Source organism: Schistocerca piceifrons, chromosome 7 (assembly GCF_021461385.2).
Source record: "Schistocerca piceifrons isolate TAMUIC-IGC-003096 chromosome 7, iqSchPice1.1, whole genome shotgun sequence".
NCBI classification, from domain to species: domain Eukaryota; kingdom Metazoa; phylum Arthropoda; class Insecta; order Orthoptera; family Acrididae; genus Schistocerca; species Schistocerca piceifrons.
Genome location: NC_060144.1, coordinates 571,043,358 through 571,067,237, shown reverse-complemented (window position 1 = coordinate 571,067,237; position 23,880 = coordinate 571,043,358).

The following is a 23,880-nucleotide window of genomic DNA, read 5'->3' as shown; positions in this document are numbered from 1 at the left end:
AATTTGTGCTGGACGATGGTTCGAACCCAGGTCTCCTGCTTACTAGACAGATGCCTTCTGAGGCCTGGCCACAATGCCCCATTCCCGCCCCCTCAGAGCCACAGAAGTAAAAGGGGTCTCACAGATCACGAGAGCTTTATCTGAACAAATTTATTGAGTTGTCTGTAAGTACATATTTTTTATTTATTTTGTCATTATTTTTATTGTTTTGTAATCGGATCCTAGTAATGCCACCAGACGCTTCTGAGTCGTCTTCACACAAATTAATGGAGAGCGGACTCCCTCTTAACCGTTTCCTTTGAGAATCAATCATGTGCTGTGAATCGTCTTCAAATGTGTCTTCTAGTACCCAGAACGCCCCGATGGGCAGGAATATCCTCGAATAGTGCGCTTAAATAATTCGATAGTTGTGTCCAATAAAATGCATGACGCCGGAACACCTCATGACTTGTTGTCAGGAGCCACAAGTCGAGAGCACTTTCGGGCACACTTTGCAAAAGGAGGACATCAAAAGCAGACTCGCTTTGGCAAAAATGGCATTTCTGACCAAGAGAAGTCTACTAATATCAAATACCGGCCTTAATTTGAGGAAGAAATTTCTGAGGATGTACGTCTGGAGTACAGCATTGTATGGTAGTGAAACATGGACTGTGGGAAAACTGGAACAGAAGAGAATCGAAGCATTTGAGATGTGGTGCTATAGACGAATGTTGAAAATGAGGTGGACTGATAAGGTAAGGAATGAGGAGGTTCTACGCAGAATCGGAGAGGAAAGGAATATGTGGAAAACACTGATAAGGAGAAGGGACAGGATGATAGGACATCTGCTAAGACATGAGGGAATGACTTCCATGGTACTAGAGGGAGCTGTAGAGGGCAAAAACTGTAGAGGCAGACAGAGATTGGAATACGTCAAGCAAATAATTGAGGACGTAGGGCCGGCCGCGGTGGTCTAGCGGTTCTAGGCGCTCAGTCTGGAACCGCGCGACTGCTACAGTCGCAGGTTCGAATCCTGCCTCGGGCATGGATGTGTGTGATGTCCTTAGGTTAGTTAGGTTTAAGTAGTTCTAAGTTCTAGGGGAATGATGACCACAGATGTTAAGTCCCATAGTGCTCAGAGCCATTTGAACCATTTTGAGGACGTAGGTTGCAAGTGCTACTCTGCGATGAAGAGGTTAGCACACGAAAGGAATTCGTGGCGGGCCGCATCAAACCAGTCAGTAGACTGATGACCAAAAAAAAAAAAAAAAAAAAAAAAAAAAAAAAAAAAAGTACAGCATTATGCCCTTCAGCCAGTTCAGGCTTTCGTTCTGGCGGTGGGAAAGTAAACAGTATCAGGGTGTAGGAGTTCATCCGGCGAGACGGACTCTGGTTGTCGTCGCTACAGGCGCACCAGCATACGTTGTATAGGATCCCAGTAGCTGCCCGTCACAGTACGTCAAGTGGAGCGCGTCTGAATCGACGGCTGCGCAGTGCGGGCACAAAGGGTTGCCCGTAAGGTGTGTGGAATGGAGGCGCTGGCGTGTGATTAATTTGCCATTCACTACCACACGCCACAAGGTACAAGCATACATGGGCAGTTACGGGGTGTGGATGGCCCTGGTCCAGCAGACTACTGGGCGGTGCTGTTCGATATTGTTGCAGTGTTGTCGTGCTTTATAAATGTGGTAATAGTCTCTCATTCTCGGCGCTCTCGTCGCCGGTAGATCCTCGATCGTGTAGTCCAGTTCGACTAGGAAATCTCGGATGTGGGCGAGAGATGGAGCTATGTGTCCCACGGCCTCCGGCAGTCGACGATCATGGGGCGTGACGATCTGAAGCAGCGTCAGGTTGATGCTGGCCGCTGTCCAAACGAGTCGCGTTGTCTGTAGGTATGACGCCCGCGCGCTGCTATGGACTTGAGTCAACCCCAGGCCTCCCGCCAGTGGGCGCGTCGTTAAAATAGTGAAGCAGACTTTAAATATGTGACCTGTGCTCACAAAATGTCCGCTCGCTGCTTGGAAACTATGGGCCATTGTGATAGTGAAGGGAAGAATGTGTGCAAAATAATTAAGTTTGGACTCTAGAGTAAGTGTTGATGTAACACATTCACGTTGCAGAATTTGCTGTCAAGGAGCAGCGCAAGTGTCTGTTGGGGTAGGCGGCGGTATGTGGCTCTACTGGAGAACTGCACACCCAATACAGTCTGTGTAGGAACTTTCTGGAAGGGGATCGCTGTTGGGTGGAGAAGGCCTTTTCCGACATCCATGTACGTCGTCTTGCGCATGATCACGACACTGCTTGATACAGCACCGTACCGACACAACCACTAAAGCATTGCTTTGATTTTGTCGCCAGACCGTGCCAAGGGCACCACTTCGTCAGCAAAGACACCACATCAGAAGGTCACGTCTCGTATGCAAATCCCTTCCAGTCGTTGGCGAAGGACGTGCAGCGCAGGTTCGAGGGCCGCCGCCAATAAGACTCCTGATAAAGGACATCCCTGAAGTCCAAGAGTGATGTGTTCGGTATGGCGACCATTGCCCATAATCCAGGAGCGTGCCCCGTGGATTACACGTAGGATCACCCTTGCCAACACCTGTAAGAGACCCGTATGTTCAAGCACGGCTTGAAGAAAACTGTGGTCGATACGATCAAAGGCGCGATCAAAACCGACGGCGACAAGGGCGCCCGGAGGCGGTAGGGGGCCCCAGCGCCGTGCTTCGCGTTAGGTGCAAAGTGCCCTATGAATGTTGTTGTCGCCGCCTAAACATGTCTGGTCGGAGTGGATCATGTGTCTGATTGTGACCTGAAGACATGTGAGAAGGATTAGGGGGAAAAGTTTATAATATACGTTCATGTGCGTAAGACGACGATAGTTGTGACAACTGAGAACAGGTCAGTTTTGGAACTGCTACCATGATGCCTTTGAGGAATCCCATGGGGAAGGGTAAAATAGTCGTGGAGGAGATCTCGAAACATCTGAATCCACTGAGCTCCCACAAGAGGATAGAAGGCGCAGTACAATTCGTTCGCTAAGCCATCTCGTGCCAGTGATTTTTTCAGAGCGCCACGTGCCAAGGCCGCTGTTAAGTCTTCAGCACTCATGGGAGACAGTAAGGAGTCGTCCTGGACCCTACTCTGGGGACAGGGATGCCTTCATACTCGTGGACGATCCGCGAGTCTTCAGCCTACAACGTCCAGTAATGCTGGACGCATGCTGCAACGATGGCACAGTATATGTCGTGTCCACCTACTGCTGTCTCGACTGACGTTATAAGTTGGTACTTGCAGTGGCGTTTCTGGTGACGTGGTATAAGGATGCCATTTCGGAGGGGATGGTATCCTGTGCCTCGACGGACTCAGGCTCCATTAAGCTTTTCCATGATGAGATGAAGAAGGCGAGCTTTCAGATGATTAACCAGTGTCTGCCAATCTCATCATGGTGGGTGTTTCTTTAGTTCACTCAGTGCTGTGTAATAAAATTCCGGCGTCGCCCGATACCAGCACACCCATCGGAGGGTTGGCTTGGAACAATCAAGCCACCAATGTAAGGTGAAAGGATGGACGTGCAGACTCTGGAGGCAGTAGCCCGACATAGCAACGATTTCCCATCAATATGCGTCTTTGTGCAGGTAGGAAACGTTCAGCGTCCATGTACCACGGCTTCAGTATGTGCATTGATGGCGGAGTGTGACCAAACAGGTTTATGCCGAATGGCCGGCAAAGGCTGTCGACCACATCCCTTGTCACTGCTCGCAGTCCTTAGGAGACGTAGATCCGATCGAGACTGCTGGCGGAATGGTCGGTGAAATATGTACAGCCTCGTCAGTCCCCAGGGAAGAGACGCCACCTGTCCTGAAGCACCAGACCCTCGCAAGTGCCAGGCAGTAGAGTGGTGCGGCGTTTGGTCTGCTCGATCCAGGATGCTATTAAAACCGCCGCCTATGACATAGTGCTCTGTGTTCCCATTCAGGAGTAGAGCAATTTCGTCGGAATAAAAGGCGAGATGTCCTGGAGGGCGCGTATACATTGACAATATGGACTGCTCTCACCATATGGGCAAGGCCTTGTGCAGATGGCAGATATGTGACATCCAATGCCTCAATGCCATCACGTAAGAGGATGGCTGTTCCACCGGCACCGTCACTAGATGGAATTCTGTAAGCTGTATACCTGTAAATGTTCAACTGTAGCTCTTGGTGGACTTCTTGAAGGAGGGTGATGGCCAGGTCCGCTGTCTGGAGCATTTCATGGAATATGTGCGTTTCGATGACAGAGTGTATGCCGTTGAAACACGATAGGATTGGGATATTTTAATGTGGTGTATGAGGATGCAAATGTGGCCACTTGGCCAACCAACCTTGTGGCAGGCATGTTTAACGCGACCCTTCTGTGGGTGTTAGACTCTCCCCAAATGGGACGCCCACCCTGTAAGACGGAGAAGCATCAAGGTCGTCTTTTGTCTTCTGCCTCCATTTCAGCAGCCCAATCACCAAGTGGGGAAGGGATCCGTGATAGCATGTCGTCGTGGGCAGTGGGCTCCATCGCCTGGTCTGAGTCCTCAGGGGCTCGGCCATGGGGACGTCTGGGGTGGACGTGGCCGCCACCATGTCTGTGGCGTCAGGTGCCTGCCTTGGGCCAGTACTAGTAGAATCTGTTGGCAACGACGAGTCAGAGACAGTGTCGTCAGCTTGCTTCTTGTCCCCGCCCTGTTGGTCGTCTTCCGTCGAGAGATGTCGTTTATTATGACGCTTCGTGACCGTTTTTCCCGAACCGCATGTCCAAACCCTTCGAAGTTCTGGCGTCAGCACTTCGGCCATGTGGCTGGCGTCCATACCGAACGCCCCTCCTGCACGACTACGGTGGTGGTGGTGGCGGGCATTGTGTGCTACAAGAGCGTCTCTTCGTGCGGCGCCACCGTCAGGCCGTCGTTGGAGACTGAGCTCGCTGCCAGGGTTGGCTGCGTCATGGGCGCGACGCCTGTACACAGCGGTTAGCACCGGTTCCACGTACGTAAGCGGTAACGCGGTGGGCACTGCTGTCTGTGCTGATTCCGCACGTGGCACCTAAACGTGGCAGCGCTGAAGGTAGTTTGATCGGATGTGACATTCCTGTCCACAGCCGGCACAGGTCCGCGTTTGTCCGTCAGAAATAATGATGGTTCGGCAACCGTCGATGAACACGTACGACGCTAAATTTTTGCGGAATTCGATGTGTACTTGTCGGACATCATTGAGAACGTGACAGCTTTCTCTTCCATGAAGCTTATGACCGTACCATACAGCTGTAACGCGTCAGTGACGAGCGCGGCCGGGACTTCGAACGGAAGTTCGAATATGCGCATTGTACGCCCCCCCATACTCGCGTGGTCCACAGTTACCGTTCTGACGTTACCGTCAGCCTGGCGAAAGCGGTAGCCCTTGGTGGAACGTCGGACCAGGTCGGTACGCGCCTCTTCGTCCTTCATCTTAAGATATACTGTACTGGAAGTGATAGACAGACGAATGCCTATCAGCTCGTGAGGATCGACATGCATGTCGTCTCTCAAAAATCGTTCGATTTCGTAAGCCTTTGGACTCACGTAGGAATCTTCAAACGTGAGTTTCACCACCGCCTGGCGGTGAGAGAACACCATATCTAGTCAGAGCTCGAATTCACAAGAACGGACACAGTGCCTCGAGCAGGGAGCAAACAAACACACGTGCGGGGCGATGGTAAGCGCGCTGCGAGTTCCTGCGGTGTCGCGGCTATAGACCGACTGACCACTAAGCCATCCGGACACAGTGCTTCTCCCAACTGCCCGGACTTCCCTATGACGCAACCTGTATCGACACACTGTGAATGTAGTGCCCCTTACCCTTTATTTATATTATTACGGGCATTTCGCCGATTCGCTAAACAGTCTTTCGGACATGTCATATATATATATATATATATATATATATATATATATATATATATATATATGGCTGGCTCTGAGCACTATGCGACTTAACGTCTAAGGTCATCAGTCGCCTATATATATATATATATATATATATATATATATATATATATATATATATATATATATATAGGGTGGTCCATTGATAGTGACCGGGCCAAATATCTCCCGAAATAAGCATCAAACGAAAAAACTACAAAGAACGAAACTCGTCTAGCTTGAAGGGCGAAACCAGATGACGCTATGGTTGGCCCGCTAGATGGCGCTGCCATAGATCAAACGGATATCAACTGCGTTTTTTAAAATAGGAACCCTCATTTTTATTACATATTCGTGTATTACGTAAAGAAATGTGAATGTTTTAGTTGGACCACTTTTTTCGCTTTGTGATAGATGCCGCTGTAATAGTCACAAACGTATAAGTACGTGGTATCACTTAACATTCCGCCAGTGCGGACGGTATGTGCTTCGTGGTACATTACCCGTGTTAAAATGGACCGTTTACCAATTGCGGAAAAGGTCGATATCGTGTTGATGTGTAGCTATTGTGATCAAAAAGCCCAACAGGCGTGTGCTATGTGTGCTACTCGGTATCCTGGACGACATCATCCAAGTGTCCGGACCGTTCGCCGGATAGTTACGTTATTTAAGGAAACAGGAAGTGTTCAGCCACATGTGAAGCGTCAACCACGACCTGCAACAAATGATGATGCCCAAGTAGGTGTTTTATGTGCTGTCGCGGATAATCCGCACATCATTAGCAGACAAATTGCGCGAGAATCGGGAATCTAAAAAACGTCGGTGTTGAGAATGCTACTACATCAACATCGATTGCACCCGTACCATATTTCTGTGCACCAGGAATTGCATGGCGCCGACTTTGAACGTCGTGTACAGTTCTAACACTGGGCACAAGAGAAATTACGGGACGATGACAGATTTTTTGCACGCGTTCTATTTAGCGACGAAGTGTCATTCACCAATAGCCGTAACGTAAACCGGCATAATATGCGCTATTGGGCAACGGAAAATCCACGATGGCTGCGACAAGTGGAACTCAGCGACCTTGGCGGGTTAATCTATGGTGCGGCGTTATGGGAGGAAGCATAATTGTGCCCCATTTTATCGATGGCAATCTAAATGGTGCAATTTACGCTGATTTTCTTCGTAATGTTCTACCGATGTTACTACAAGATGTTTCACTGCATGACAGAATGGCGATGTACTTCCAATATGATGGATGTCCGGCACATAGCTCGCGTGCGGTTGAAGCAGTACTGAATAGCAATTTCTTGACAGGTGGATTGGTCGTCGAAGCACCATACCATGGCCCTCACGTTCACCGGATCTGACGTCCCCGGATTTCTTTCTGTGTGGAAAGTTGAAGGATATTTGCTATTGTGATCCACCGACAACGCCTGACAACATGCGTCAGCGCATTTTTAATGCATGTGCGAACATTACGGAAAGCGAACCACTCGCCGTTGAGAGGAATGTCGTTACACGTATTGCCAAATGCATTGAGGTTGGCGGACATCATTTTGACTATTTATTGCATTAATGTGGTATTTACAGGTAATCACGCTGTAACAGCATGCGTTCTCAGAAATGATAGGTTCACAAAGGTACATGTATCACATAGGAACAACCAAAATGAAATGTTCGAACGTACCTACGTTCTGCATTTTAATTTAAAAAACCTACATGTTACTAACTTTTCGTCTAAAATTGTGAGCCATATGTTTGTGACTATTACAGCGCCATCTATCACAAAGCGAAAAAAGTGGTCCATCTAAAACATTCATATTTCTTTACGTACTACACGAATATGTAATAAAAAATGGGGTTCCTATTTTAAAAAAACGCAGTTGATATCCTTTTGACCTATAGCAGCGCCATCTAGCGGGCCAACCATAGCGCCATCTGGTTTCCCCCTTCAAGCTAGACAAGTTTCGTTCTTTGTAGTTTTTTCGTCTGACGCTTATTTCGGGAGATATTTGGCCCGGTCACGATCAGTGGACCACCTTGATACAGGGTGAAGAAAAATTCGTTCACTCGGACTTCGCAACGCGATCTCTCGCGTACCAACAATACAAAAGTCTGTCACAAAATTTCCCACTGCACATATTGCCGGTAGTAAATGACCGCCAAAGATAGGTAGTCTGCCAGCACTGTAATCCACATGTGCGGTAACTACCTCTGTCAACATACACGTGTTTTACTGTGCAGTTGGTGCTGGGGCTAGCGTTTTGGGTTAGCATGTAGGAGTTCAAGGGTTCGATTCTGAATCGAGGCGAATTTGTTTTCATTTGCTAAATGTAGTCAGCGTGGCACGGTATTTGTCGTCTTAATTATAATACAACGACTACTGTGGGTCTCCTACAAAACATTTGCACTTCCGTGCTATGAACACAGAAATGGAAGTACAATCGTTTTTATTGATTAGCTTTTAAAGACGACTTTTGCACATCGTGGACGTGAATAGTTTCGCACCACTACATCTGTTAGATTCCAAACCTGTTTTCTGTATACGTTCCTCAAAAGGTCTCATCGATTAATACCAACTATTATTGTCACCTTGTTCAGGTCTCCCTGCATTTCGTTAGGAATATACTGTGTAAATGTCAGATTTGTGTGGCTTAAGAAAAGGTTTATATTACAGTATTATATGGCAGAATTAAATTGGCAAGTAGAAACAAATAGACCTGAACCTGGAATCAAACCCTCTACCTCCTGTATTCTACTCCAAAACACCATTTATTGCACCACTACTAAAATTTGCCTAGAGAGATAGTTACGGTACATGTGATCTCAGAGCTGCCACACTGCCAATCTTCAACGTCCATTTACTGCCGGAAATACGCACAGGACGACATTTTGTGAGAAAGAGTCCTTCTGTTCTGTCGAGCAACTGCAAAAATTAAAAAATTAAGCTGATTGCTGCGTTACGTTGTTGATTATGTTTATTTCAACTTATGGCTAGTCGTATGCAAAGATTCATATACCGGTACGATTCATTTTATCATTTATTACTCTTCCGTTCTAATTTCATGTATTGACTCGTTCCATGGCCGTGGAGACTTTCTCCTCAATTTATTCCTACGGTACATGGCACATAAAATATTATAAAAAACCTACAATAAATTTTCTTACCACAATTTGTTTCAACAAATACTTGTACTTCTTATTGGTCCCCAGTTCAGATAATTTACTAAACTCGAATGCGTTATTCAATTTTGCGAGCAGTTCCTCCATTTATACCGCAAAAAATAGAATTTTATTATGTCTCATTGAGATGTCACTTTAAGACGCCAATTTTAGATGTCAGCATCAGTTTAAGTAAACGTACAATGTCAGTTTATGTAGGTAATGCACGTTGTTGCTATGAAACAAATCTGTTATTTCGGAGTTCAGTTATTGCGAAGTTACTTATAAGTCATAAAAATATTTAATTTCCGATTTCGTCTTACCTGATATCTTAAACTCATACGTTGAACTAGGATCTTCAATTGACATCTTAAAGTGGAATCTTCAATTGAAGACATTTTAAACTGACGTTTTGAACTAACATTTAAAAGCGACATAAACTAAAAGAAAAAAATTTTCTCGGTTTTCAAGCCGCAACAATTCGAGGACTTTATTGCAACTGACGCTGATTGAAAATCGAAATTTTATTTAGATATGTCTCGCGAAAGACTCCGTGGACACTGACGTAAACAGAACTCCAGGACGTTCGGGAATATCTATTGCAAACTTCTAGGACTCGTAGAGGCGAGTGAATACATAACATTTTGAATAGGAAACCTTGACCGGAATTGTACCGTTTCCATTCTACGACGGTTTCAGGTCTGAGGCGCCTTGCCACGGTTCGCGCGGCTCCCCCCGTCGGAGGTTCGAGTCCTCCCTCTGGCATAGGTGGGTGTGTTCGTCTTAGGGTAAATTAGTTTAAATTAGATTAAGTAGTGTGTAGGTCTAAAGCCGAAGACCTCAGCAGTTTGGTCCCATAGAAGCTTACTACGAATTTCAAATTCTCAGTTCAGATGTTTAACTCATCGACTTCTGCCTGAGGAACTGAATTAGTGACTCAGTGCAATTACTAGGTAACAATTCGAAAGGAAACGTAACAAAACATCCATTTATCACTTAAGCACATTTGTTCGAATTAACACTTAAACATTACGTGTTTGTGGCCGAACGGTTCTAGGCGCTTCAGCCTGGAACCGCGCGCCCGCTGCGGTCGCAGGTTCGAATCCTGCCTGGGGCATGGATGTGTGTGATGTCCTTAGGTTAGTTACGTTTTAGTAGTTCTAAGTTCTAGGGGACTGATGACCTCAGATGTTAAGGCCCATAGTGCTCAGAGCCATTTGAACCATTACGTGTTTGCGTTATTCCTAAACAAAAAAGCACCCAGCACACAGTACGTACAAAACAGTACTGACCCATTACATTCTCCATCCCACCTGGTGTGTCTTAAATTTCTAGTGCAGCGGCCACAACTCGTCTAGCAGGTCTTCATCTGTCCCTAAAGAAGTCTCGTAAATTAAACGTTAGATACAACCCTACAAGTAGTTGTCTACAGTAGTTACAAGTAAATCTGTCTACCCTACTGCACACTAGGACAAGCAACTCTTGAGATTTTCCTCTTTCCGTCAGAAGACGTGGACGCGTTACACACCTGAACTGAAATCGCTGTAGAAGGAAAACCGTACGTTTCCGGACATGGGATCCTGTTCAAAATACACTCCTGGAAATGGAAAAAAGAACACATTGACACCGGTGTGTCAGACCCACCATACTTGCTCCGGACACACGGATCACACGCACGGCACAGCGGACACACCAGGAACCGCGGTGTTGGCCGTCGAATGGCGCTAGCTGCGCAGCATTTGTGCACCGCCGCCGTCAGTGTCAGCCAGTTTGCCGTGGCATACGGACTTTGAGCGAGGGCGTATAGTGGGCATGCGGGAGGCCGGGTGGACATACCGCCGAATTGCTCAACACGTGGGGCGTGAGGTCTCCACAGTACATCGATGTTGTCGCCCGTGGTCGGCGGAAGGTGCACGTGCCCGTCGACCTGGGACCGGACCGCAGCGACGCACGGATGCACGCCAAGACCGTAGGATCCTACGCAGTGCCGTAGGGGACCGCACCGCCACTTCCCAGCAAATTAGGGACACTGTTGCTCCTGGGGTATCGGCGAGGACCATTCGCAACCGTCTCCATGAAGCTGGGCTACGGTCCCGCACACCGTTAGGCCGTCTTCCGCTCACGCCCCAACATCGTGCAGCCCGCCTCCAGTGGTGTCGCGGCAGGCGTGAATGGAGGGACGAATGGAGACGTGTCGTCTTCAGCGATGAGAGTCGCTTCTGCCTTGGTGCCAATGATGGTCGTATGCGTGTTTGGCGCCGTGCAGGTGAGCGCCACAATCAGGACTGCATACGACCGAGGCACACAGGGCCAACACCCGGCATCATGGTGTGGGGAGCGAACTCCTACACTGGCCATACACCACTGGTGATCGTCGAGGGGACACTGAATAGTGCACGGTACATCCAAACCGTCATCGAAGCCATCGTTCTACCATTCCTAGACCGGCAAGGGAACTTGCTGTTCCAACAGGACAATGCACGTCCGCATGTATCCCGTGCCACCCAAGGTGCTCTAGAAGGTGTAAGTCAACTACCCTGGCCAGCAAGATCTCCGATCTGTCCCCCATTGAGCATGTTTGGGACTGGATGAAGCGTCGTCTCACGCGGTCTGCACGTCCAGCACGAACGCTGGTCCAACTGAGGCGCCAGGTGGAAATGGCATGGCAAGCCGTTCCACAGGACTACATCCAGCATCTCTACGATCGTCTCCATGGGAGAATAGCAGCCTGCATTGCTGCGAAAGGTGGATATACACTGTACTAGTGCCGACATTGTGCATGCTCTGTTGCCTGTGTCTATGTGCCTGTGGTTCTGTCAGTGTGATCATGTGATGTATCTGAGCCCAGGAATGTGTCAATAAAGTTTCCCCTTCCTGGGACAATGAATTCACGGTGTTCTTATTTCAATTTCCAGGGGTGTATTACGTACTCACTCCCGTCTACAAGTACTGCAAGTCTGTAACCGGGAATTTCCGTACAGCATGTATATTTATCGTACGTAAATGGATGAACTGCTCTCGCGGTTGAAGAACATATCTGAGTTTACTAAATTATCTGAGCTTGTGTGGTGGATGTTTCATTACTTATAAGGAATTATAGCATGCGCAATGGGAAATCTATGAGTGAAATTGAATTTTCATATCACGTTGGTTTTAAAATGTTACGAGGATGAGTCAAATGAAAACTTTAAATATGTAATAACAAATCGAAATTTCGAGCCGTTAGCCTTTAAGTTGGTAATCGTGCCACAAACAGTGTGCAGAATGGCCTGTAGGTGGCAGCATAGTGCAGATGCACACATACCGTCGGAGTATCAGTATAAAGATGGCCGCCCCACTTGCGACTTGCACCAGGGAAGAACAGCGTTCTGTTATTCAGTATTTGCGTAGTGAAGGTGTGAAACCTATTGAAATTCGTCGACGAATTAAGGATCAGTATGGTGATGCATGTTTGTCACAGCAGCAAGTCTACGAATGGAATAGGAAGTTCGCAAATGGTGTGACTTCAGTGAAAGATGCTCCTCGTCCAGGTCGGGCACAACGAGTTGTGACTCCACAGAACATTACAGCAGTTGAAGCCATAGTGTAGCAAAACCGCCGAGTGATACTGAATGACATTGCACCATGTTTACAGATTAGTCATGTGTCAGCACACCACATTGTGCATGATGTGCTCCAGTTTCACAAAGTGTCTGCAAGATGGGTGCCACGGCAGCTGACTCCTGAAATGAGAGAACGACTTGTTGATGCTTGTGCAGAACTTCTTCGGCTCGTTGAACGAGAAGGTGACGGTTTCCGTTCAAGAATCGTTACTGGGCACGAAACCTGGGTTCACTTCCACCAACCGGAAACGAAGAGAGCGAGCAAGGAATGGCGCCATTCCTCATCACCAAAACCAAAGAAGTTTCCAACAGAACCATCAGCAGGGAAGGTTATGCTGACTCTCTTTTGTGACGAAAAAGGCGTCATTTTGGAGCATTACATGCCTATAGCGACCACTGTCACCAGTGCATCATACACAGATCTCCTAAAAAATCATCTGTATCCTGCAATCTAATCAAAGCGACATGGATTGCTGTCAGCTGGTGTCCTTTTGCAACATGACAATGCAAGGCCCCACACTGCCAGTACAACAGTTGCAACAATCACAGACCTGCATTTTGATTGTCTTCCTCATCCACCATACTCACCAGACCTTGCCCCAAGTGATTTCCATATGTTTGGACCACTCAAAGGCGCAATGGGAGGAAAGAAGTTCCGTTCTGATGAGAAGGTACGCCACGCTGTGCACGAGTGGTTGCGCGGACTACCAAAAGAGTTTTTTCCCAAACGAATTTATTCACTTTGTAAGCGCTGGAGGACTTGCATTGAGCGTGGGGGAGATTATGTTGAAAAGTGATACACCTTTGTATTACTTCTGCACAATAAATAATATTTTAAAAAAATATTTAAGGTTTACAATTGACACACCCTCGTAGATTATTCTATATGATTTTGAGTTACCTTAACTTTACATTTTCTGTTTCAGTGTGGTAATTCGGTAAACTGACCTGGGCGCGCGCTGGCGGGCCACGCTAGCCTCGCACACGTCGGCGAGCGGCAGCCCCAGCGCGGCGGCGCGCGGCAGCTCCGGCGCCTCCGCCCCCACCGCCCCCGCCGCCCCCGCGGCCCACGTAGCCGCCGGCAGCCGCCAGCCGCTCGCGCCCTCGCTGGCGCCGGTCACGTCCCCGCCGGGGGTGCTGTTCCGCCTCTCCGCCCCCAGCGGCATCCGGTCCTTCGAATACCACAGTCTCGTTACAATAACCGTACCGGTCAGCTCAAACAACAGACTACACCTCCTTTCCGTTAAAAATACACGGTGACTCGTAAGTACCTCTGGGTTTTCAGGAGGCGACTGCACGAAATCTACTGCAAAAAAACATCTCTCCAAGTTTCTAGTCGTAATATGCGCTGCGGCGTACACGCACTAGGGGGCAGCTGCGTACACACAAATCATTTGCTGCGTACAGTCGCAACCGATAGGTTCGCGTCTGTAGAATGAACAGATTTGGAAATCTGGCTACTGTCGCGCATTCCCGAGCAATTCCATGAACCGCACGCACGTATTCGCGTTTGCCGCGTCACGAACGGCGCCCATATTCCCCACCTGTAATGTGAGATGTTCTATCCACTGAAGTGTGTCTATTTTCCGAATGTCTTGTAGTTTTCGTGCTCCCGTCTCCTGAAAGTACGGACGTAGTTATAACTATCCCGAATAGCACAAAAGGAATTACAGAAGCGTTAAAATCTCTGCCACAATGCAGTTATCAGGGATAAAATACAGGGTGATCAAAAAGTCAGTATATATTTGAAAACTTAACAAACCACGGAATAATGTAGATAGAGAGGTAAAAATTGACACACATGCTTGGAATGACATGGGGTTTTATTAAAACAAAAAAAAATGTTCACAAAATGTCCGACAGATGGCACTGGACAGCAAAACGTCAGTGACTGCTACCGTGACGGGTGAGAGGTACGCCGATATGTTACAGAATCGCATCATCCCCAGCCTGGCTAATAAACACCTGCTGGAACGTACGATGTTTATGCAGGATGGCGCTCCATCCCATATAGCCAGATGCGTGAAAGATCTCTCGCGTGCTTCGTTTGGTGATGATCGTGTACTCAGCCGCCACTTTCGTCATGCTTGCCCTCCCAGGTCCCCAGACCTCAGTCCGTGCGATTATTGGCTTTGGGGTTACCTGAAGTCGCAAGTGTATCGTGATCGACCGACATCTCTAGAAATGCTGAAAGGCAACATCCGACGCCAATGCCTCACCATAACTCCGGACATGCTTTACAGTGGTGTTCACAACATTATTCCTCGACTATAGCTATTGTTGAGGAATGATGGTGGACATATTGAGCATTTCCTGCAAAGAACATCATCTTCGCTTTGTCTTAGTTTTGTTATGCTAGTTATTGCTGTTCTGATCAGATGAAGCGCCATCTGTCGGACATTTTTTGAACCTTTGTATTTTTTTGGTTCTAATAAAACCCCATGTCATTCCAAGCATGTGTGTCAATTTGTATCTCTCTATCTACATTATTCCGTGATTTATTCAGTTTTCAAATTTCTACTGACTTTTTGATCACCCGGTACATGCCTTTCGGTTTCGCTGTACTGACCCTGTGACATTTTGTCGTGAGACGCCAGACAACTGGAACCGCAAGACCGCTACGGTCGCAGGTTCGAATCCTGCCTCGGGCATGGATGTTTGTGATGTCCTTAGGTTAGTTAGGTTTAACTAGTTCTAAGTTCTAGGGGACTAATGACCTCAGCAGTTGAGTCCCATAGTGCTCAGAGCCATTTGAACCATTTTTTGAACGCCAGACAAAACTGTCGTAAACTGCAGTAGACTTCACGCTAATACCCTGTAACACCAATTCTAATCCCGATAATGGCATCAAGTCGGCAAGGAAGGCTGCTCATAATTTCCTTCAGATACGCAATTTGGAGATGAAACTGCTCACTACTGATCTGATACTACAGAGCTATAAAATAGCGGGGATGTCAATTGCAACATTTTAGCCACTATTCCCAACTTTCTCTATTGGATTAAGAACGGGTGAATTAGCAGCACACTCAAAGTGCTGTAGGAAGCGTCGATGTCGTGTAAAATAGAAACGTATATGTGTAGCCCTGCCAACACGTCGGTGTCATCTTTCATCCCAGAAGACGGGAGTGTCCACAGCACACTCGTCATGTAAGTTTACGAGAAAGGGCAACAGTTGTACACTGACAACGCTGAAATAAACTTTCTCGTTGGTGTTCACTGTAACCTGAAAGACTGCCCCAAGTCTTGCTAAGAGACAACACCCCCAAAACATCAAAGACCACCTCCGGGCTGATGTACATCCTCTATCAACCCAGTGGGTTAAGCGGCTCATTGGAACGATGGAGCGATACACGTCTCGCATCTTTTGAAAAGACGCAAATTCGCGACTCGTCAGATAACACTACACGGCTCCAGTCATCTGAAAACAGTCTAATTTCTTTGTTGTTGGTCCACTGAAGATGTGCACGTTGATATGCTACTCTGACCAAACACCATTCGCACCCGACACCAAATGTCCACTGCCTGATCTTCCTATCGGAATGTTCGCTCGCTGACTAGTTAAGATGGATCTACATTCATTAACACCAACGACTCCTGTTCGGTTTGATAACAATTATGTTTCACTAAGTGTCAAACAAATCTCTTGTCTCTGTTGGTTAGGGTCTATTTCCTACCACTCATTTTACACCGTGTTTCTGGCCCGTTGGACAGTCCGTCTACAGCATTTAAAAGTCACCTGTCTGCTCTTTTAAGGACATCATTAATATTTTCTCTGGTGTGCTTAACATCCGCACTCTTTGGAATTCTACACTTACCAGGGATAGAATACACGTCTTTCGATTTCCCTGCATCGATAATATGTCATTTATTATACGCGAGCGCGAGCGCGTGTTTAAGGCGCTCGCTAAATGTGGTTAAATGGTTAAAACTAAAAAAGCATAAAATACAATTTCACTCTCCTATTCCATTCACGTTCACTCCTCATTCGTAACCAACAGAATGTAAAACTGCGAACTTTATCAAAGCTAAAATATATTGCTAAAATACTAACTACACTTTAAAATAAAGACTAAAAGGCTCAGAAAATTGTGGCTAGTTGATAACTTAAAGAAATTTGGGATGACCCAGCCACTATAACAACACATTAAAATCTTATTCCTAAAAGTATAGGAAAAAATTTAAATATTTGAGTAAATCTTAAAAATCATACGAGAGTCGCCTCATCGTCTGCTCAAACAGAGATCAATTGGAAAAGCAACCTCTGCCTTCTTGTCTGAATACAAAACGCATTCAGTCGCAATGTGGCGAACTGAAATCTGTATGCCACAGGCACCACAGGACGGTTGTCCTCCCGACGTGGCAGCGTGTGTGTGATGTGTCATCTGGCTACTCTACCCGACTACTTCAGTGGTTGTAAGGAGAAACTCCACGGCCAAGTAGCCGGTTCTAACAGGCGCAACTAAATGTCCGACGCTTCAAAACACTCTTCTTCCCACCGCCGCATAGCCACTTACCTCGTACTAGTGCTTATATTGTAAGAGGTCCGAGCAGATGTAATTTCGATGTATTGCTCATGCGCTGCCTGCCATATGCAAAGTATAAGAGAATCGCTGACCAGAGAGCAGTGTTGACTGAGTAGGTACTGTGTAGCTGTAGCAGTAAATCTTTAAAAAATGTCCTAATAATAATCTTTGTGATATAAAGTAATCTCTAACAAGCATTCATTTCAATTTAAAGAATTTACTAATTTCTTCAATCCATGATCATTCCTATTGTTGCAAAAGAAAAATCAGTTGCTTCCTTTCATAAATGACAAATGTATAGGCCAGCATTGCACAGAGCTGTGCCGGAAAATTTTTATTAAGAGCAGATATATTCGCCGTTTCTATTGAGGTAAGAATTTTTCCTTTTTTATTCAGAATGATCTTACAGGGCCATGACGCAGCACTGCTGTCGTCCAAAATTTACCAGGTTACTGAATTTATTTTTTATTACGGTGTAAGTAGGCTGTTTAGGTTTTTTTATTGGTAACGCCACCTCTGTATGAAAATCACTGGCTGTGCTGTGTGCAGTCTGTGGCTGCTTTGCATTGTTGTAATACTCGCCATTGTAGTGTTCGGCAGCTGGCTGTGAACAGCGCGTAGCGTTGTGCAGTTGGAGGCGAGCCGCCAGCAGTGGTGGATGTGGGGAGAGAGATGGCGGAGATTTGTAATTTGTCATGAACTGCTATATTTATACATGATGATATCAAGGTAAATACATTGTTTGTTCTCTATTAATATCTTTCATTTGCTAACTATCCCTATCAGTAGTTAGTGCCTTCCATAGTTTGAATCTTTTATTTAGCTGGCAGTAGTGGCGCTCGCTGTATTGCAGTAGCTTGAGCAGCGAAGATTTTTGTGAGGTAAGTGATTTGTGAAAGCTATGTAAGTAGGCTGTTTAGGTTTTTTTATTGGTAACGCCACCTCTGTATGAAAATCACTGGCTGTGCTGTGTGCAGTCTATGGCTAGTTTGCATTGTTGTCTGCCATTGTAGTGTTGGGCAGCGGCAGCTGGATGTGAACAGCGCGTAGCGTTGTGCAGTTGGAGGTGAGCCGCCAGCAGTGGTGGATGTGGGGAGAGAGATGGCGGAGATTTGTAATTTGTCATGAACTGCTATATTTATACATGATGATATCAAGGTAAATACATTGTTTGTTCTCTATTAATATCTTTCATTTGCTAACTATCCCTATCAGTAGTTAGTGCCTTCCATAGTTTGAATCTTTTATTTAGCTGGCAGTAGTGGCGCTCGCTGTATTGCAGTAGCTTGAGCAGCGAAGATTTTTGTGAGGTAAGTGATTTGTGAAAGGTATAGTTTAATGTTAGGCAGGGCCATTCTTTTGTAGGGATTTTTGAAAGTCAGATTGCGTTGCGCTAAAAAAAATATTGTGTATCAGTTTAAGGACAGTCGTGTATAATTGTTCAAAGGGGACGTTTCAACGGGGTTTAGGAATTTTTCTGTTTCGAGCTTACATTAAATGAGAAAAGAATTTTGTGGGTACATTAAATGGGAAACAAATTTTGTGTGGAGGTTAAATGTGAATGAATTTCTGTAGGGAGGTTACAAATGCAAATGAGAAAGAATTTTGGTCTGAGGTTACACAAAAAAAATTAGCATCCTATTCTTATTATTATTCATTTTATTACATTTTGTGGGGAGGATACACTTGGCTCAGAATCATTATCCGTAATATTTATTTTATTATTTTGTTTTGTGTGGGGAGGTTACAATATTTATCATAACTGTGTGGCATGTTGACTGGTACAGAAGTTCTGTCGTGCGGCCAACGGAACGACTGAATCTCTTGCGAACGCAATCTCGAAACAAAATTAACTAGGAGAAATTGCAAATATTTAAACAATAAAAGCATTAAATAGTCAGTTGTCACGTAGGAAGAGAAAATGAATATGAGTACAAGGCAACACACAACACAAAAATTGGGGTGAAAGAAGTCTTCTGTGCTGTAGGACAGTGCAATTGTAAGACACGTTCATGCTCGTATCTTCTTAACTGAGTATTCCAGTAACCAAGTTCACCGTCTCTAAATGTTTACTGCAACCCATTTAATTTTTGCACAGTTTCATTGAATCGCCTAGTATTTGACGAATATCAGTTCTCGTCTGTTCCTTATAAGCACCAACTTGCATCTCGTTGCTACAATAATGTTCGAGGTATACCCGATGCTTATAAATGTGTAACATATTCTTACACCAGTATGAGGTGTGACCCCTAAGGATACGAATACAATTTTGTATCCGTTGTGCCATTGAAGCAAACAGCTTCCAAATGTCACATACTGAGGAATTCTTTTCAGGCCTGATACGCATGCTGTGTCATTTCCCGAAGATTGGTAGCTGGAGGCCGGTATGAAGGCATACGTCTTTCCATCCCATCGCAGACATACAGTATATGTGACTAGACAGGTCAATTGATTCCACAAGTCGTCTGTGGTCTGGAGTTTTGCCTTATCCTGCTGAAATATACCATTTGGTATCCTCATGATAATGGCATGACGATAGGGTTTATTATTCGAGCTACACACTGGCTGAAATTGAGCCTGTCTTCAACCATTAACCAATCAGACCTGTCCAATAACTCCCCAGGCCGTGATTCCAGGAGTTGGACACGTACCGATCTTGAGGATCGCTATTTCCTGTGAGCTTTCACCAAGTTGTCGGCAGACACGTTAGCGTCTTGCGACCGTCATAAACAGAAGGGACTCTCACCGCTGAACATCACAAAATGTCACTGTTCCACGTGACTTCGGCTCTACACCATGCATTTTCCCGTTTTCTGTAGTATGGTGCCAACGGTAAACCATACTTAGCAACTCGAGATTTCAGCCCAGCTTCCAGTACTCTGTTCGCGATAGTTCGTGGTGACGCTTTCCCTGTAACGTCTGCCACGATTTCATCTCTAGTCATGCGTTTGTTCGTCGGAGGTAGTCGAAGAACCCTACGACTTTGGTGCCCACTCTATTTGCCAGACTGTTCTCCTGTGTTCAACTTGTCGGCAGTTGCCCAGCAGACCTTTCACTACAGCCGACTCTCTGTGGGATCCCTCGGTATGATTCTGCCATGTCCCTCACGTCAATGATTCCGAAAGATGGCGGTACACTTCAAAGGCAGTCTGAGGACACGCTGTGCTGTGTAATCCACCTTTAAAGTTTCAGTAAGATTAGGCACACAAATGACCCATCAAATACACCAGTCTTCATCTATAGGAATGACTTTTTCTCTAGTGAAAGCGCTCAAAATAAGCTGGTATATGGATGATATTTTTATAAGTCACGGCTGCAAAATACTAACGCGAATTCTTTGCAGACGAATGGAAAAACTAGTAGAAGCCAACCTCTGGGAAGATCAGTTTGGATTCCAAGGAAATACTGGAACACGTGAGGCAATACTGACCCTACGACTTATCTTAGAAGTTAGATTAAGGAAAGGCAAACCTAAGTTTCTAGCATTTGTAGACTTAGACGAAACCTTTTGACAATGTTGACTGGAATACTCTCTTTCCAATTTTGAAGGTAGCAGAGGTAAAATACAGGGAGCGAAAGGCAATTTACAATTTGTACAGAAACCAGATGGCAGTTACAAGAGTCTACATCTACTACATCTACATTTATACTCCGCAAGCCACCCAACGGTGTGTGGCGGAGGGCACTTTACGTGCCACTGTCATTACCTCCCTTTCCTGTTCCAGTCGCGTATGGTTCGCGGGAAGAACGACTGTCTGAAAGCCTCCGTGCGTGCTCTGACCTCTCTAATTTTACATTCGTGATCTCCTCGGGAGGTATAAGTAGGGGGAAGCAATATATTCGATACCTCATCCAGAAACGCACCCTCTCGAAACCTGGCGAGCAAGCTACACCGCGATGCAGAGCAGGGGCATGAAAGGGAAGCAGTGGTAGGAAAGGGAGTGAGACAGGGTTGTAGCCTCTCCCCGATGTTATTCAATCTGTATATTGAGCAAGCAGTGAAGGAAACAAAGGAAAAATTCGGAGTAGGTATTAAAATCCATGGAGAAAAAATAAGAACTTTGAGGTTTGCTGATGACATTGTAATTCTGTCAGAGACAGCAAAGGACTTGGAAGAGCAGTTGAACGGAATGGATAATGTCTTGAAAGGAGGATATAAGATGAACATCAACAAAAGCAAAACTAGGATAATGGAATGTAGTCGAATGAAGTCGGGTGATGCTGAGGGAATTAGATTAGGAAATGAGACACTTAAAGTAGTAAAGGAGTTTGGCGATTTGGGGAGCAAAATAACTGATGATGGTCGAAGTAGAGAGGATATAAAATGTAGACTGGCAATGGCAAGGAAAGCGTTTCTGAAGAAGAGACATTTGTAAACATCGAGTATAGACTTAAGTGTCAGGAAGTCGTTTCTGAAAGTATTTGTATGGAGTGTAGCCATGTATGGAAGTGAAACATGGACGCTAAATAGTTTAGACAAGAAGAGAATAGAAGCTTTCGAAATGTGGAGCTACAGAAGAATGCTGAAGATTAGATGGGTAGATCGCATAACTAATTAGGAGGTATTGAATAGGGTTGGGGAGAAGAGAAGTTTGTGGCACAACGTGACTAGAAGAAGGGTTCAGTTGGTAGGACATATTCTGAGGCATCAAGGGATCACCAATTTAGTATTGGAGGGCAGCGTGGAGGGTAAAAATCGTAGAGGGAGACCAAGAGATGAATACACTAAGCAGATTCAGAAGGATGTAGGCTGCAGTAGGTACTGGAAGATGAAGAAGCTTGCACAGGATAGAGAAGCATGGAGAGCTGCATCAAACCAGTCTCAGGACTGAAGACCACAACATCAACAATGGATGATATTTTTATCAACATATCCCACAGGCGTGGAAATACTAGTCTATCAGTTTGTTAGTCTTCGATCATTGTCTTTACGGTGTAGGACTTCTGAAAACAAATACGATTTGTGATACGACCCATTTTACTTGTGTAGTGAATGGCGATACTCGGTGATGCAGGTTCACCTGCTCTCGGTCATTCATTGCTCAGTTCGTGTTAGCCCTCTGACTGTGAGGTTGCTGTCAAACTTATCGCTCACAGCTGTCTCGTACACTATCCATACTAAACTTATCATTTTAAGGTTGTCCTGGCGTCAATAAATATTATTTAAATAACGTAAATAGTGAATCTGGTCCCATCACTTTATGCAGGAAATATCAGACAGGATATTCTACTACGGCATAGCCAACAGCCTTAATCGACGGGTAGGGATCATGTATCCTGAACGAAATCCCCAACACTGTTTTCCATCCGAAAAAAAGTGTTCAGCAGGTTGTCCCAATAATTTGCAGGCAATGGATCCTTCTCCGTAGATCTCCGCCTTTACCTGACTTTAGGTCCTTATATTTCTGATTAGGCATAATTTAAAGTCATTGGAGTATTCCACACAATCCACAGCAAACACACGTTACACATGCGTGCATCCCAAGCATGTGAGCAAATCCGGAGTCAGCAGGATGTTTTCGCATGAGTTTGTGACTATTTGGTACGCCTTTCAGAAAGACCACAATATGCACCTCATATACGCCAACAGACAGATGTCTATCATAGGACCGAATACGACATAATGCAACAAATATTTGTTTCTGGGTTTATGTTTGTAAGAGTTTTTCTCTGTTTTGACCTGCACTATCTCCTTGAAGAATAGAGAATGTAGGTGGTAATATGATTTGAAGATCCGTATTGTGTAAATCGAAGGACACTTGATTTCCTCTATCAGCCCACTTTCATAAAACATGGACAGTCCCACATGTAAGAGATCACCTGATTTCCATTATAATAGTTAAGTTTTTGTTTCTTTCTGACAAAAGGTAAAGGGAGAGCTTCAGATTCCAGTAGGAAACTGGACAAAGGTCGCGTGCCATATCCAGATAACTACCTAAGACTCCAGCTGTAAGCGAAAAGCTTCCAAACAAGCAGAAATGTTCGACACGGAGCAAGTCACTGACGACGCTGATATGTGAGTTCTGTGCGAATGTCTTGGCAAGCACAGAAAGTTGGGCTTTTAAGAATGGGTACTGGGGGAACGCTTTTAGACAACGCAGAAGTTGAGTCATTTTGGGGAAGTTTTTTGAGGGGAGGTCATTAGTCAAGTTGGTCGCGGTGAATGCAGAGCCATGGTTGATTTGGTGAGTCACTCCTGTGCAGCACAGCTATTTCTATCGGAGAGTTTAATTGCTATTTTTTATTTTTGTATTTATGAATCTTCGTTGCTAGGCTTTATTGTTTTTAATTTATCTTCTCAAAGTAGATAACTATGCAAATTACGACTATGCAGATAACAACTTGACATACAGCCGAATAAGTGCTTAAACTTAGTATCATCTCCACTCTTAATCAGCTTCACATTTTATTGCTGTGTAAAGTTGCGCTATGTGTTTAACGCTGGAGTTCTTACCGAGTTGCTTTGCATGGTTTCACGTGCTTCTCATCTCGATTCAATGCATACTGCAGTCCATGTGCCTGCAAGTGGCGTATCCGCATAATGGATCCAATATTTTGGAAAGAGGACAGCTCGTGACAGAGGATTTTGTGAGTTTCGTGATTTGTAGCAACTTTCCACTCACTCTGTTCCTAGTTTACTTGCATGTACGAGACGTGTGGAAACGAATTTTTACTTAGATCA